This window comes from Mustela nigripes, chromosome 7 (assembly GCF_022355385.1).
Source record: "Mustela nigripes isolate SB6536 chromosome 7, MUSNIG.SB6536, whole genome shotgun sequence".
NCBI classification, from domain to species: Eukaryota; Metazoa; Chordata; class Mammalia; order Carnivora; family Mustelidae; genus Mustela; species Mustela nigripes.
The window spans coordinates 105,172,633-105,187,177 of record NC_081563.1 but is presented as its reverse complement, the minus strand read 5'-3'; the positions used below and the strand labels follow the sequence as shown (position 1 = coordinate 105,187,177).

The 14,545-nt window shown below is 39.0% G+C and overlaps 1 long non-coding RNA gene across 1 annotated transcript in view; it reads right to left on the bottom strand.

The window, feature by feature from the left end:
* LOC132022670 (uncharacterized) overlaps positions 1–14,040 on the bottom strand; it is an 84,783-nt gene extending 70,743 nt beyond the window's left edge. Inside the window, exons 1-2 of the long non-coding RNA XR_009405666.1 lie at positions 13,952–14,040; positions 1,578–1,695 (exon numbers count right to left, since the gene is read on the bottom strand). This is a non-coding gene — a long non-coding RNA (uncharacterized LOC132022670). The remainder of the gene's footprint in view (positions 1–1,577; positions 1,696–13,951) is intronic.
* Between the last annotated feature and the right edge of the window lie 505 nt (positions 14,041–14,545).

Sequence of the window (14,545 nt, the reverse complement as noted above, 5' to 3'; positions counted from 1 at the left end):
TGTCTTTACTTTGTTAATTTAATATCATCAGTGCTTACCATAATTTCTGTCCCACAACAGGCACTCAGTAAATACTAGTTGAAGAAATGAATTTAATACAATCCCTTCAATATCAATATCAGATAGATTTTTATTATCCCAATTTTAAAAATAGGAAACTTGAGGGAAAATATTATCTGTATAACCATTTTTTCAGTGCAGACAAAAGAGATGGGAATGTGGTAGCTAGGCTAATTTATTAGGGAAAGAGTGGGGTACTGGAACCAAATTAACCTATTAGGAGCATATACAGGGCCTAAACCTTAATCCCTCAATTCCAGTGACTTGAAAACGAAGCAAGTGTGCACTGGTCAAGAGGGAGTGTTGTAAAGGGATACAGGAAAAAAAAAAAAAACGCTCCAACTCATAATTAGTTGTTTCCCACCCTTGGACTGTGGCTGCAGTTCCTAGAGTCACATCCTCAAGAAAATAAATCCAGATGTAGGAAGGAAGGGACAGACAATAAAGGGTTTTCCTCAGTACCTCTTTCTTAGCAGAGAACAAAATATTTCCCAAAAATGTCCAGCAGATTTTTAGTTATATTTCATTGGCCATAATTAGTTCTACTCCTACTTTTAGACAAGTCACTTGGTAAGGAGACCAAGACTGCCACATCTGATCTGCATCCATCACCATTCATCACCTGGGCTAGGTTTCTCGCCACACAAATGCATCAAGATTTGGTATCCATGATAGAAGGGGAGAATGGAAATTGATCATGCAAGCAATAGCAACTGTTGCAGCATTCAATTATCCTGTGTGATATGTTTTGGGGTTTTTTTTTTTTTTTTTTTTTTGATCCCACTCTATCCTGGAAAGTATAAGTGCCATAGATTTAGTCCATGGACTAGAAAACTCAGAATTCTATCTCATGACATTGAAGGTCGGCAAGGTTACAGACTATTTTTCTCAGAAATTGATGAACCCATATGTTATACTCTACGAATTTCAGCCTCTGGCCTCCTCACAATGCATAAACTTAAATACCAGGCATATCGAAACAAAACAAACATAATAAGGCACAGTTCTGATAATAAACCTAAAATTGTCCTGATAAATATATCCAACTGTGTTTTAAATTCAGTATTTGAAAAAAAACCTAAATATGCTAATATCAAAATAAATCACTTTTAGCTAAATCTCGTTGTTCCTTTCCTCATAGACACAAGTTTTATTTTCCATAAACTTCAACCTGTGTGTTTCTGTTTCACTGGTAATCATACAAGAGTACTGAAAAGTACATATAGACTAATAGAGGCAACTTTGACCTGATAGAGCCAGCCTTTCCCTGAGAATTGGAAGAGTGGATTCTAGTCTTGTTATAGCCCCAAAATGGCTGAATTCAAGTCTCTTCCTTTCTTCTTCTGTGAAATGAAGAGATTAAATAGACTGAGAGCTTTCTAAGTTCTAAAATCCTGTGATTATATTTGATATCTAAGTTAAAGCCAATTAGACAATGTATTGGTAAGGGTAATTGATGCTATAATAAACAGTTCCCAAATTATAGTGGCTTAACACCATAAAAGCTTATTTCTCACATAATGGTCCAACTGGATTTATGTGGCTTTCCCGGTGTCTCCCCCAAGCAGTGTTTCAAGGCCCCAGCTCCATTCATTTCATGGTGTTACCATTCTCTGTATTTGGCTTCCATGGTTTCTGTAAGAGAGAACATGAAGGATAAAACATGAGTTTTTATAGGAGACATATCAATTTGGGCAGATGAATTAGCAAGAGTCTTGTCACATGGCCTCAGATAAAATAAAAGTGAGCCTGGGTAATGTAGCCTGTGAGACCCAGAAAGAAGCAACAGGATTGGAGAGTATAGAGCCAGTCTCTGCCATAAACATTTTTGGAAATATTTCTTTCTCTGAGTTCCATGTAATTAAGGGAAATATTAATCTCACTTTGAATATTCCCATGTGTCACTGCATATCCTGTGTTCTGAAGTACCTTATACTACTACTATGTTTTATCATGAATTAACTGTTTATATATCTATGTCTCACTAGTTGCTGGGACTTTTGGAAAGAGGAACCTTGTGTACTTCCTTTCTATACCCTCAGGGCTCAGCACAGTGGATGGCACCTATTAAGGATTGGAGATCCTGGCCAAATCAGAAAAAAGAAGATAAACCCAATTTCTTTGTCCTGAAGTTGATAGTCAGTGCTCACTCCCAAATATCTGTATTGAGTAAGGGTGATCTATAAGGTTTGATATTTGTGTCTGTATGGAGGGTACTGAATTATGTTTGCTAAATACTTCAGAAAAGTTTGAGGAAAAAGAAATTGTCATTGCACAGGAAGGTGGGGAAGATTTTCTAAAATGGGGTTTTAAGAGGTAAAGCTATCAACTTTGAGCATCACCAGTATTAAGAAAGAATAATAGTGGAAGTAAATAATGAGATGATTGTGTATTTGTGAAGCTCAGATCTTTTTCAGCACAAGCTGGCAAGGCCTCCTCCCTGAACCCATGGCTTTACCAAGAGAAGGTATCAGGGCCACCACAATGACTGACATAATAGTTCTGCTCTAGGAAAATAACTAACTTTCCCACCACCTGTCCTATGGTCCAACACTGTCACTCAGCATGGCCTAACCCAGAGTCCACTCCCAAAGAAGTGATTCTATGGGTTGCCAGAATCCCAAGATGCCCATACCCCACAATTAGAAAACATTCCTGTGGGATTCTCACGTTTTCAGCATACAGACCAGGGATGCATACATGAGCTTCTTTTATTTCAAGTTAAGAATGCATTTTAGTGGGGTTTTTAAATTGAATAATAATAAACATTTGTTGAAAACCCAACTTCTAGAAAAATACCATAAAATACAGTAGTTGCTGGCCACATGCGGCTATTAAAATTTAAATTCAAATTAATTAAAATTAAACAAAATTTAAGATGCAGTTTGTCAATCATACTAACCACATTTCAAGTGCCAAACACCCAGATGTGGCTGGTGGTTACCCCACTGGACAATGTAGCTACAGAATATTTTCTGGCGAGGCCAGTGTGCCAAGTGCTGCCATGGCAGGGACCCTGGGAAGCCCTGGTGTTCTCCTGGGAATGCTTTTAACCACTCCAAGCTCTGTTTCCAGAGGGGCTAGCTCTGAAACCAGCACCTCTTCTCCCCCATTGCCTCCAACTCCAAATGAGCTGTTTCTCACATCTTCTGCATATGGATCTCCACACCTGGGTACTGGGAAGGGAGACTGACTGCTTTAGAACTCCACCTGAGAGTGGCCAGGCTGTGTATTTTGCTCTGTTGGGCATTCCCAGTTAAAAAAAAAAAAAAGTACGAAGTACGAGAGAGATAGGACCACAGCCTCTCCCAGAGCTGGTAGTGGAGCCCTGTGGCTGTGGAGACAGGTGACCCGCAGGTGTTCCTGGACAAGCTAAGTTACCTTTCCTCAGAGACCAACCCTTTGAGAATGACAAGAGGAAATATGTTTTCCTACCTATTCTTTTTTTTATCATATAAAAGTATTTAAATATGCTAATAGGGATACAGTATAAATTATAATATCCATTTGTATAATTTATGGTCTCAAAAAGAAAAACTAACTTCTTGAAGATTAATACAGTGTAGAACCCATTTTCAATACCCATCCTGTCTAGAAGAAAGGCTTTCATGGTCAAATACATTTTGGAAATGCTGTACTCTATTCCCCTGTTAGAAAGTTTCATTGCATATTGTTGTAAAAGGACCTGGTGGGGGAGGAGCAAGATGGCAGAGGAGTAGGAAACCTAAATATGGTTGGGTCCCAGGAGTTCAGCTAGATAGTTATCAACCCATTATGAACACCTACAAACTTAACAGGAGATTGAAGAGAAGAAGAGCAGTAATTCTATGAACAGAAAAGCCACTACTTTCTGGAAGTTATGACATGCAGAGAAGTGAATCTGAGGCAACATATGGGAAGAGAGACTGCAGGGGGAGGGGCTGGCTCCCCACAAGCAGGAGAGCAGCAGAGCACAAAATTGGAGCTTTTAGAAGTCTGCTCCACTAAGGAACATCGCTGCAGAGGTTAAGTGGGTGGTGAAGCCCTCACGGGGACACATGTAGTCTCAGGTCCCTCAGGGTCACAGAAAGACGGAGAATGCCTGAGTGTGGCAGAGCTGCCAGGGATTGGAGGGAGGAAGCCCGTGGCAGAGACAGAGATGAGGAGTGGACTCTCAGCTCAGGGTACCTAAAACTGTGATCTGAGGCACAGTCAAGCCACTGTTCTTTGAGGAGGGACCCAACAGGTGGCAGATCCAGGGAGACCCCCTCCTTCCTCCTCTGGGAGGAGTGACACAGGAGCGATGCATGAATCTGCTAGGTTTGGAGACTCCAAACAGGGATGTGCACTGGAGATAGAAATGCTTGGCTTGGTCACAGGCTGGGTGAGTAGGGAGTGTGGCTGGAGGCCAGGGAGATGGGAGGGATTGACTGCTTTTCTCAGAGGGTGCACTGAGGAATGGGGCCCTGAGCTCTTGGCTATTCTAGGTAGAGATTGGGAGGCCGCCATTTTCATTCCCATTCTCCAAAGCTCTAAGGAAAGCATTCAAGGGAAAAAAGCTTCTGAAAGTGAACCTGAGTGCTTAGCTTGGCCCCTGGCAAGGGCGGTGCAATTCTGCCTCAGGCAAAGGCATTTGAGAATAACTTCAACTGGCCCCTTCCCCAGAAGATTAGCCTGAATATCCAGCCCAGACCAAGTTCACTGATCAGTGAAAACTGTGGAACTCCAGAGTTAAGGGAATGCAACACACAGAATTCATGGCTTTCCCCCCCATGATTTTTAAGTCTTTCAAAGTTAAATTTTGCTAATTTTATTTTTTTCTTACTCTTTTTAAAAAATTTTTCTTCTTTCTTATTTTAACCTTTTTAAACTATTTTATCTTATCAATACCTTTTAAAAAAACCTTTTAAAATTTCATTATTATAGTCATATTCTATCCCTTCATTGTATTTAAGCTTATTTTTTGTATACATATAGTTTTTTTCTTTTCTTCTCCCCCTGGCTTTGGGTCTCTTCTGATTTGGTTAGTGTATATTTTTCTGGGGTTGTTGCTACCCTTTTAGTGTTTTGTTATCTCATTCATCTATTCTTATCTGGATAAAATGACAAGACAGAAAAATTCACCTCAAAGAAAAAGAACAAGAAGTAGTACCAATGGCTGGGGACCTAATCAATATGGACATTAGTAAGACGTCAGAACTAGAGTTCAGAATGACGATTATCAAGGTGCTAGCTGAGTTTGTAAAAAGCATGGAAGATACTAGAGAATCCCTTTCTGGAAAAATAAAATAAAAGTTGAAATTTAAAAAGCTATTAATGAGGTGTAATAAAAAATGGAGGCTCTTACTCCTAGGATAAATGAGACAGAAGAGAGAATTAGTGATATAGAAGACCAAATGATAGAGAATGAAGAAGTTGAGAAAAAGAGAGATAAACAACTACTGGACCAGAAGGGGAGAATTCAAGAGGTAAGTGACATCATAAGATGAAACAATATTAGAATAATTAGGGGTGCCTGGGTGGTTCAGTGGGTTAAGCCTCTGCCTTCAGCTCAGGACATGGTCTCAGGATCCTGGGATCAAGCCCCGCATGATGCTCTCTGCTCAGCAGGGATCCCACTTCCCCCTCTCTCTGACTACCTCTCTGCCTACTTGTGATCTCTCTCTCTGTCAAATAAATAAATAAAATCTTTTTTTAAAAAGGAATAATTAGGATCCCAGAAGAAGAAGAAAGAAAGGGGGACAGAAGGTATATTGGAGCAAATTGTAGCAGAGAACGTCTCTAATTTGGTGAAGGGAATGAGCATCAAAATCTAAGAGGCACAGAAAAGCCCCCTCAACATCAATAAAAATAGGTCAACAGCCCATCATCTAATAATAAAACTTACAAGTCTCAGTGACGAAAAGAAAATTTTGAAAGCAGTTCAGGACAAGAGGTCTGTAACATACAATGGTAGAAATATTAGATTGGCAGCAAACATATCCACAGAGACTGGGCAGGCCAGAAAGGACTGGCATGATATATTCAGAGCACTAAATGAGGAAAAATATGCAGCCAAGAATACTATATCCAGCTCAGCTGTCACTGAGAATAGAAGGAGAGATTAAAAAGCTTCCAGTACAAACAAAAACTAAAATAATTTGTAAACACCAAATCAGCCCTACAGGAAATATTGAAAGGGATCCTCTAAGCAGAGAGAGAGAGAGCCTAAAAGTAACAGACCAGAAAGGAACAGAGACAATATAGAGTAACAGTCACCTTACAGGCAATACAATGGCACTAAATTGTTATCTTTCAATATTTACACTGAATGTAAATGGGCTAACTGTTCCAATCAAAAGACACAGGATATCAGAATGGATAAAAAACCAAGACCCATTGAAATGCTGTCTGCAAGAAACTCATTTCAGAACCAAAGACACCTCCGGATTTAAAGTGAGGGTGTGGAAAACAACTTATCATGCTAATGGACTTTAAAAGAAAGCTGGGGTGGCAAGCCTTATATCAATCAAACTTGATTTTAAGCCAAAGACTATAATAAGAGATGAGGAAGAACACTATATCATACTTAAAGGGTCTATCCGACAAAAAGATCTAACAATTTTAAATATCAATGCCCCTAACATGGGAGAAGTCAATTATATAAGTCGATTAATAACAAAATCAAAGAAACACATTGACAATAATACAATAATAGTAGGGGACTTTAACACCCCCCCCCCCACTGAAATAGACAGATCATCTAAGCAAAAGATCAACAAAGAAATAAAGGCTTTAAATTTACACACTGGACCAGATGGACACCACAAATACATTCAGAAAATTCCATCCCAAAACAACAGAATATACATTCTTCTCTAGTGCACATGGAACATTCTCCAGAATATGTGACATCCTGGGTCAAAAATCAGGTCACAACTGGTACCAAAAATTGGGATCATTCCCTGCATATTTTCAGACCACAATGCTTTGAAACTAGAACTCAACCACAAGAGGAAAGTTGGAAAGAACTCAAATACATAGAGGCTAAAAAGTGTCCCACTAAAGAATGAATGAGTCAACCAGGAATTTAAAGAAGAATTTTAAAAAATTCATGGAAACAAATGAGAATTAAAACACAACTGTTCAAAATCTGTGGGACACAGCAAAGGCAGTCCTAAGAGGAAATTATATAGCAATGCAAACTTTTCTCAAGAAACAAGAAAGGTCACAAGTATACAACCTCATCCTACACCTAAAGGAGCTCTAGAAAGAAGAGCAAAGAAAGCCTAAACCCATCAGGAGAATAGAAAAAATAAAAATCAGAGCAGAAATCAATAAAATAGAAGCCAAAAGAACAGTAAAACAAATCAATGAAACAAAGAGCTGTTTCTTTGAAAGAATTAAAAGACTGATAAGCCCCTGGCCAGATTTATCAAAAAGAAAAGAAAAAGGACCCAAATAAATAAAATCATGAATGAAAGAGGAGAGATCACAACCAACACCAAAGAACTACAAACAATTTTAAGAACATATTATGAGCAATTATACACCAGCAAACTTGACAATCTGGAAGAAATCACTCCCATTTACAATTGCAGCCAAAACCCTAAGATACTTCAGAATAAATCTAAGCAAAGAGGCAAAGAATCTGTACTCAGAAAACTATAAAGTATTCATGAAAGAAATTGAGGAAGACACAAAGAAATGGAAAAGTATTCCATGCTCATCGATTGGACGAACAAATGTTGTGACTATGTCTATGCTACCTAGAGCAATCTACACATTTAATGCAACCCCTATCAAAATACCATCATTTTTTTTCAAAGAAATGGAACAAATGTGTAAAATTTAACAAATTTATAAAATTCCTAAAATTTATATGGAACCGGAAAAGACCCCGAATAGCCAGAGGAATGTTGGAAAAGAAAACCGAAGTTGGTGTCATCACAATTCCAGACTTCAAGCTCTATTACAAAGCTGTAATCAACAAGGCAGCATGGTACTGGCACAAAAACAGACACATAGGTCAATGGAACAGAATAGAGAGACAGACCAGAAATGGACCCTCAACTCTGGTCAACTAGTCTTTAACAAAGCAGGAAAGAATGTCCAATGGAAAAAGACAGTCTCTTCAACAAATGGTGTTAGAAAAATTGGACAGCCACATGCAGAAGAATGAAACTGGACCATTTCCTTACACTGCACACAAAAATAGACTCCAAATGGATGAAAAACCTCAATGTGAGAAAGGAATCCATCAGAATCCTAGAGGAGAACACAGGCAGCAACCTCTTTGACCTCAGCCACAGCAACTTCTTCCTAGAAACATTGCCAAAGACAAGGGAAGCAAGGGCAAAATGAACTATTGGGACTTCATCAAAATCAAAAGCTTTTGCACAGCAAAGGAAACAGTCAACAGACAACTGACAACCGAAAGACAACTGACAGAATGGGAAAATATATTTGCAAATGACATATCAGATAAAGGGCTAGTATCCAAAATCTATAAAGAACTTATCAACCTCAACACCCAAAGAACAAATAATCCAATCAAGAAATGGGCAGAAGACATGAACAGACATTTCTGCTAAGAAGACATCCAAATGGCCAACCAACAGGTGAGAAGGTTTTCATTCAACATCACCCGGCATCAGGAAAATACATATCAAAACCATAGTGAGATACCAGTCATACCAGTCAGAATGGCTAAAATTAACAAGTCAGGAAATGACAAGTGTTGGTGGGGATGCAGAGAAAGGAGAACCCTCCTCTACTGTTGGAGGGGATGCACACTGGTGCAGCCACTCTGGAAAACAGCATGGTGGCTTCTCAAAAAGTTGGAAATAGAGTTACCCTATGGCCCAGAAATTGCACTACTGGATATGTACCCTAAAGATACAAATGTAGTTATCCAAAGGGGCACAAGCACCCAATGTTTATAGCAGTGATGTCCAAACTATGGAAAGAACCTAGATGTCCATCAACAGATGAATGGATAAAGAAGATGTGAGCCATATATACAATGGAATACTATGCAGCCAACAAAAAGGAATCTTGGCATTTGCAATGACATGGATGGAACTAAAGAGTAACTCTGTGAAATAAGCCAATCAGAGAAAGACAGTTATCATATGATCTCTCTCATATGAGGAATTTGAGAGGCAGAGTGGGGGAGTCATGGGGGAAACGAGAGGGAAAAAATGAAACAAGATGAGACCAGGGAGGGAGAAAAACTGTAAGAGACTCTTAATCTCAGGAAACAAACAGGGTTGCTGGGGGTTCAGGATTGGGGGGGGATAGGGTGGCTAGGTTAGGGACATTGGGGAGGGTACGTGCTATGTTGAGTGCTGTGAGTTGTGTAAGACTGATGATTCATAGACTTGTACCCCTGAAGCATTGCATGTTAATTTAAAAAAAGAATAAAAGAAAAAAAGGAATATTTTCTGGCATCACAGAAAGTTCTACTGGATATAAATGTTCTAGAAATTGCCTCCATATAGTGTGTCCAGCTTTCTAGATCAAGTTATCTTAACTCTATTTGGTAGAAAATATGAAAAACTCTTTTTAAGATATCAAAAGAGGACCTATATTTTGCTATAATTTAGACATATACATGCAGTTTCTTAAAATAAAGTTTACATATTTGAAGGGTCTGTCCACCTTGGAAAGTTAAATTTTGCATTTCTAATATGAGTAAAGTTTTCACTGCCTGGAGCTCAGGCATCATTATAGATTGAAGGTTAAATAAAATCACAAATCTATTATCTCCTGAATCTACAGACAGAGAGCAAGCAATATAAGACCCTTTTCAGATAACAATAGAAGTAAGAATGAACTGAAAAGAACCTTGCCTATTTTTAAGGGTATAATCTCCAAGTACATATCATTTTAAAAATAAAATTCTATATTATAATATTCAAAGCACTGAAATATTTATAATCCTTATACATGTGAACCTGTAAGCTGTATAATAAGCTTTTTTTTCCCCAAGAGAAGTTCGTCTACCCAAGAGGAAAGTGAATTGACCAGGAACCTATTCTATTATTGGTCCAGGAGAGGCAAGAATCTTACCTGATCATCAGAGAGGCATCTGGACTAGTTATTATGACTCTTCACAAAAATTTCAGTTCTACTTCTCTAAGAATATAGGAGATTCCACTTCACCACCCCCTAAAGTAAGAGAGGCCAGATGACTTGGTTTGCATGATTAAATATGAACAGGAGTGATGTATGTCTCTTTTGTGTTAGCATTTATATTCCTCTGCTTGGCTGATTCCTCCTTTCTCCCCATGTTGACAATCATGGAAGCCCACACTGGAGTTTCCATCAGTGGAAATCCATTAGTGATTATGATGAATAAAGGCCCTGCTAATTTGTATTGGACAAGTAGCAAGTGAAAGGATAAACATTTATTATGTTAAGCCATTATGAACATGAGGGTGTTTATGGCTGCAATATAAGCTAGCCTCTTGTGATCAATACATCACCTAAATCCAGGTCATATGGTTCAAAATGGAAACAATGAGTTCTGAGCCTTTTGTTTCTGTGAATAAAAATAGAAAAGCTATATGTGTGCAGATCAAGAGTTAGAAGCAAGGGATCAAATTTGACAAAGTCAATCCTAGCCCTGATTTCTTATAGGTCTTAAACATAGGGAGAAAGAATAACTTGTTTGTGCGAGTGTAAATGGTATATAGACATTTATTTAAGTTCTGCTCTGAGGTGGGAACTCTTTTTCCTGTCTGGTTGAAGAAAAAAATGCTTATAGGCTGTGTATTTCTAAGATGTTTTTCCTACAAAGGCTTAAAATTTCATTCCCCTCTTTCTAGATACGCTGCTAAGATGATTTTTTCCTTTTAAGAAAAAATAAACCATTGAGATTAACATCCAGCTTGCTGAGTCACTTTTCTTCCACTTGAATTTTAACTAGACATCTGAAGGCAGCAAGGAGAAAGATGGAGAGACACAAAGATAGACAGAGATGAAGACACAGAGACAGATTTAGGGAGAGAAAAAGAAAGGTTGATTCTAAAAACAAAGACGAAAAATCTATTAAGTCATATGGGAAAAGCAAAAATGAAATTTGAATGATTTAGCTATGACATCAGTTTTCTTACTGTGTAGTAGGAGCCATTTATACAATATTTTAATAAAAAGTGTAATGTGATTAAGTTTTGAATCAGGTTTTCACAATGGAAAGAGCAAGTTCATTAGAATGGAAAAGGCTTGGTAGGGAGAGGTTGGTGGGGTTATGGACATCGGAGAGGGTAGGTGCTATGGTGAATGCTGTGAAGTGTGTAAACCTGGCGATTCACAGACCTGTACCCCTGGGGCTAAGAATACATTATATGTTAATAAAAAATTAAAAAATAAAAATAAAGAATGGAAAAGACATAAGGGTTTTTAGCCAAGCACCTCCACTACTAGTTTCCTGACTGATAAAAGTCAGCTCAGTTTTCTGAGTCATGAGATTTCCTCATCTATAAGAATGGAATAAAACTTAGCACATACGTTGTTAGGAAAGATAGAATGCTATAAAGTCATATAAGGACTTTGGAAAGTGCCTGATGCCAAGCAGAGATCACGGTTTCTTTCTCTCTTCTGTCTCTCGCATGATTTCTTCTTTATTCTACAAGGACATTTCTTTCGCCATAAGGCTTTCTAAAGACCAGCTTTAGAAGGCAAAACATAATTCTAACTCTGCCACTTATTGGAATACTGTGTTAAGTTTTTCACCTTCCTTATTTAAGATTCACATAATTCTAGGTAAGTATATTCCCATTTTACACAGGAAGAGATTAAGAGCTAAAAATTTGCCCAAGTTCACACAGGTTTTTAATAATCTAATGCCATAATAATGCAGTCTTGCAAACCTCAGTGGCCAAAACAGTCATTTGGTATGGCTTGTCAACCTGTGGGTCAATTGGGCAGTTCTGCTCATTTGCATTGGCCTCAGCAGGGCCACTCATGCAATTGCAGTCATCTGGGGTTTGGCAAATCTCTCCGGTCTAGGGCCAAAGAATGATAAGTGAGCAGCAGGAAGTAGAGTAATCTCTGGCTTCTTTATTGAATGAAATGCTGACCATGAGCCAACAAAGTAACCTTCTCTGAACCCTAAGCCAGAAACCTTCTTTGGTTCAATGCCTTAAATCTGTATAGGCCTGCAGCAGGGAAATGAGAAAGCCCATGATTCGGACAGAAAGGCTGCCTCCCTCCCCATGTTGTCCCTGAAAGAGATGGCTGACAGCAGGACAGAGCCTCCTAAGAAGTTTTGAGCCCCTACTGTTTCAAGGGAAGGGCAAACAGCTTGGGAATACACCATAGCTAGAAAAGATTGAAGTTGATACCTCAGCACAGTACCACACCAAAATGTGGTGCATGAACGGGCAACATCAACATCAGTTGGGAGTTTGTTAGATATGTGGATTCTTGGACTCTACCCTACAATTCCTGAATCACAATCTAAGAAACATTTTTCAAAAAGATTTTATATATTTATTTGTTTGTTTGTTTGTTTATTTATTTATTTTATTGAGAGACAGAGAGAGTACATATGAGTGGGGAGAGGGGCAGAGAGACAGAGGGAGACAGAATCTCAAACAAACTGCACTGAGCACAGAGCCCAACTCAGGGCTCGATCTTATAATGCTGAGATCATGACTGGAGCCAAAATCAAAAGTCCCATGCTTTACCAAGTAAGCCACCCAGGAGCCCCTGAGAACCACTTCTTTATCAAGAATCAAAATAGAGTCATACCACTGGAATAGCATCCTTAGGCAGATTTGTGCTAGTAGGTGAGTTAACCTTTCAAGTCCCAGCACCTTGCTGAGCTTGCCTCTGACCTCCTGGTAAAGTTCTTAACGCCTTCAGTTGCTCAACAGGCCCTAATCTCTAGAACGAGCATCTATTATTTTTGCTTACTCCACATGCATTTCCCTTCCTGTTGACCTCACTCTGAGACAACGGTCCTCCCTGACTCCCAGCCCAGGTATTTTGGATGGGATTTATCATTTCTTTGACCCAGGATACCCTATTAGAGCACAATATTTTCCTAGCCACAGTGACTAGTTCTGGAAGAAGCACATAACCTGGGGCTGGCCAATGAAAAGAATAATCAGGTATATTTGTTGGAACTATTGGAAAAGTGGCATGCTCTTTTCTGCTGTTGACTACAACCTGTGAAGTCGGTCTGAGAATGAAGTCAACACATAGATGATAAGAGGTAAATTTTTGATGACATTATTTGAGCACCTGGATCCAGCTTTGCTTGAAGACAGACCTGACCCTAGACTTTTTAATCATGTGTCAATATGTTCCACTTTTTGCCTAAGTTGTTGTAATTTGGGTTTCTATAACTTGAAAGTAACATAAACCCTATCTTCCAAGGTTGCTAACCCCAAATAAGTCCTCAACTTTCAGCTTCCATTGTCTCTTCTGTTCTTCATCACCTGTGACATGATCATTTCCCAACTTCCAAATTCCATAATGTTTGTAATTGTACTTGTTGCCATGGTCACAAGCCTAATGGAGTTTCCTAAGATAATACTGGTCACATCCCTAGAGATTTGGGAAGACATAATTTTTTTCCAAGTGTAACATAGACCTGAAAGTGCTGAGTTCTATCTAGAGTTTCACTATTCAAAGTATGGACCAAGAGTATCAGTATCACTTAGGAGCTTGTTAAAAATGCAGGATGTGAGGCTTTGCATCTCCCTAGGGTGCCTGGGTGGAACAGTTAGTTGAGCATCCGCCTTCAGCTCAGGTCATGATCCCAGGGTCCTGGGATCAAGTCCTGCATCAGGCTCCCTGTTCAACAGGGAGTAGGCTTCTCCCTCTGGCCCTATGCCCCCCTCCCCAACTTGTCCATGCTTTCTCTCTCTCTCTTTGTCACTCAAAATAAATAAAATCTTTTTTTAAAAAAAATCCCTACCTGTAATTCATGTACACAAATGGTAACAGTTGCTGCCTGGAAGTTCGAAGACCGGTCTTTAGTTCTTCTTCTGTCTCAGCTTTTTTCACCTGTGAAAAGAACAGACCAGACTATTTCAGCGATTTACTCCAGCCTGGACTTTCTAAGATACTCATGTTTTTCAGTCCTTGGCTTACAGAATGTGACAGCCTAGCATATGGATTAATAGAAAAAGCAGGGGGCAGAAAAATAAAAGAATGCCTCTATCAGTCAGAAAGCAGTTGGTTGGACCCTATGTATAGAATGATATCCACCTCCAACTGGAAAGAATTTTTATTTTAAAAATGAAAAAACAAGCCCAGAGAGGTTAACAGGTTTTCAAAAAACCACACAGTGAGGCTATAGCAGAGCAGACATGAGAGGACACAATAGAACTGAGAAGGTACAAAAGAATAGTGGGTAATGTTTGAACACTGTTGCTCTGGAGCTGGGCTGCACAGGCACTTATTACTGGGTGTCCTTGGGAAGATCTTTAACTGTTCTGTGTCTCAGTTTACTCATTTGTTCAGTGGGCATTATAATAATACAAGCTTCCTGATGTTGTAGGGGAATTAA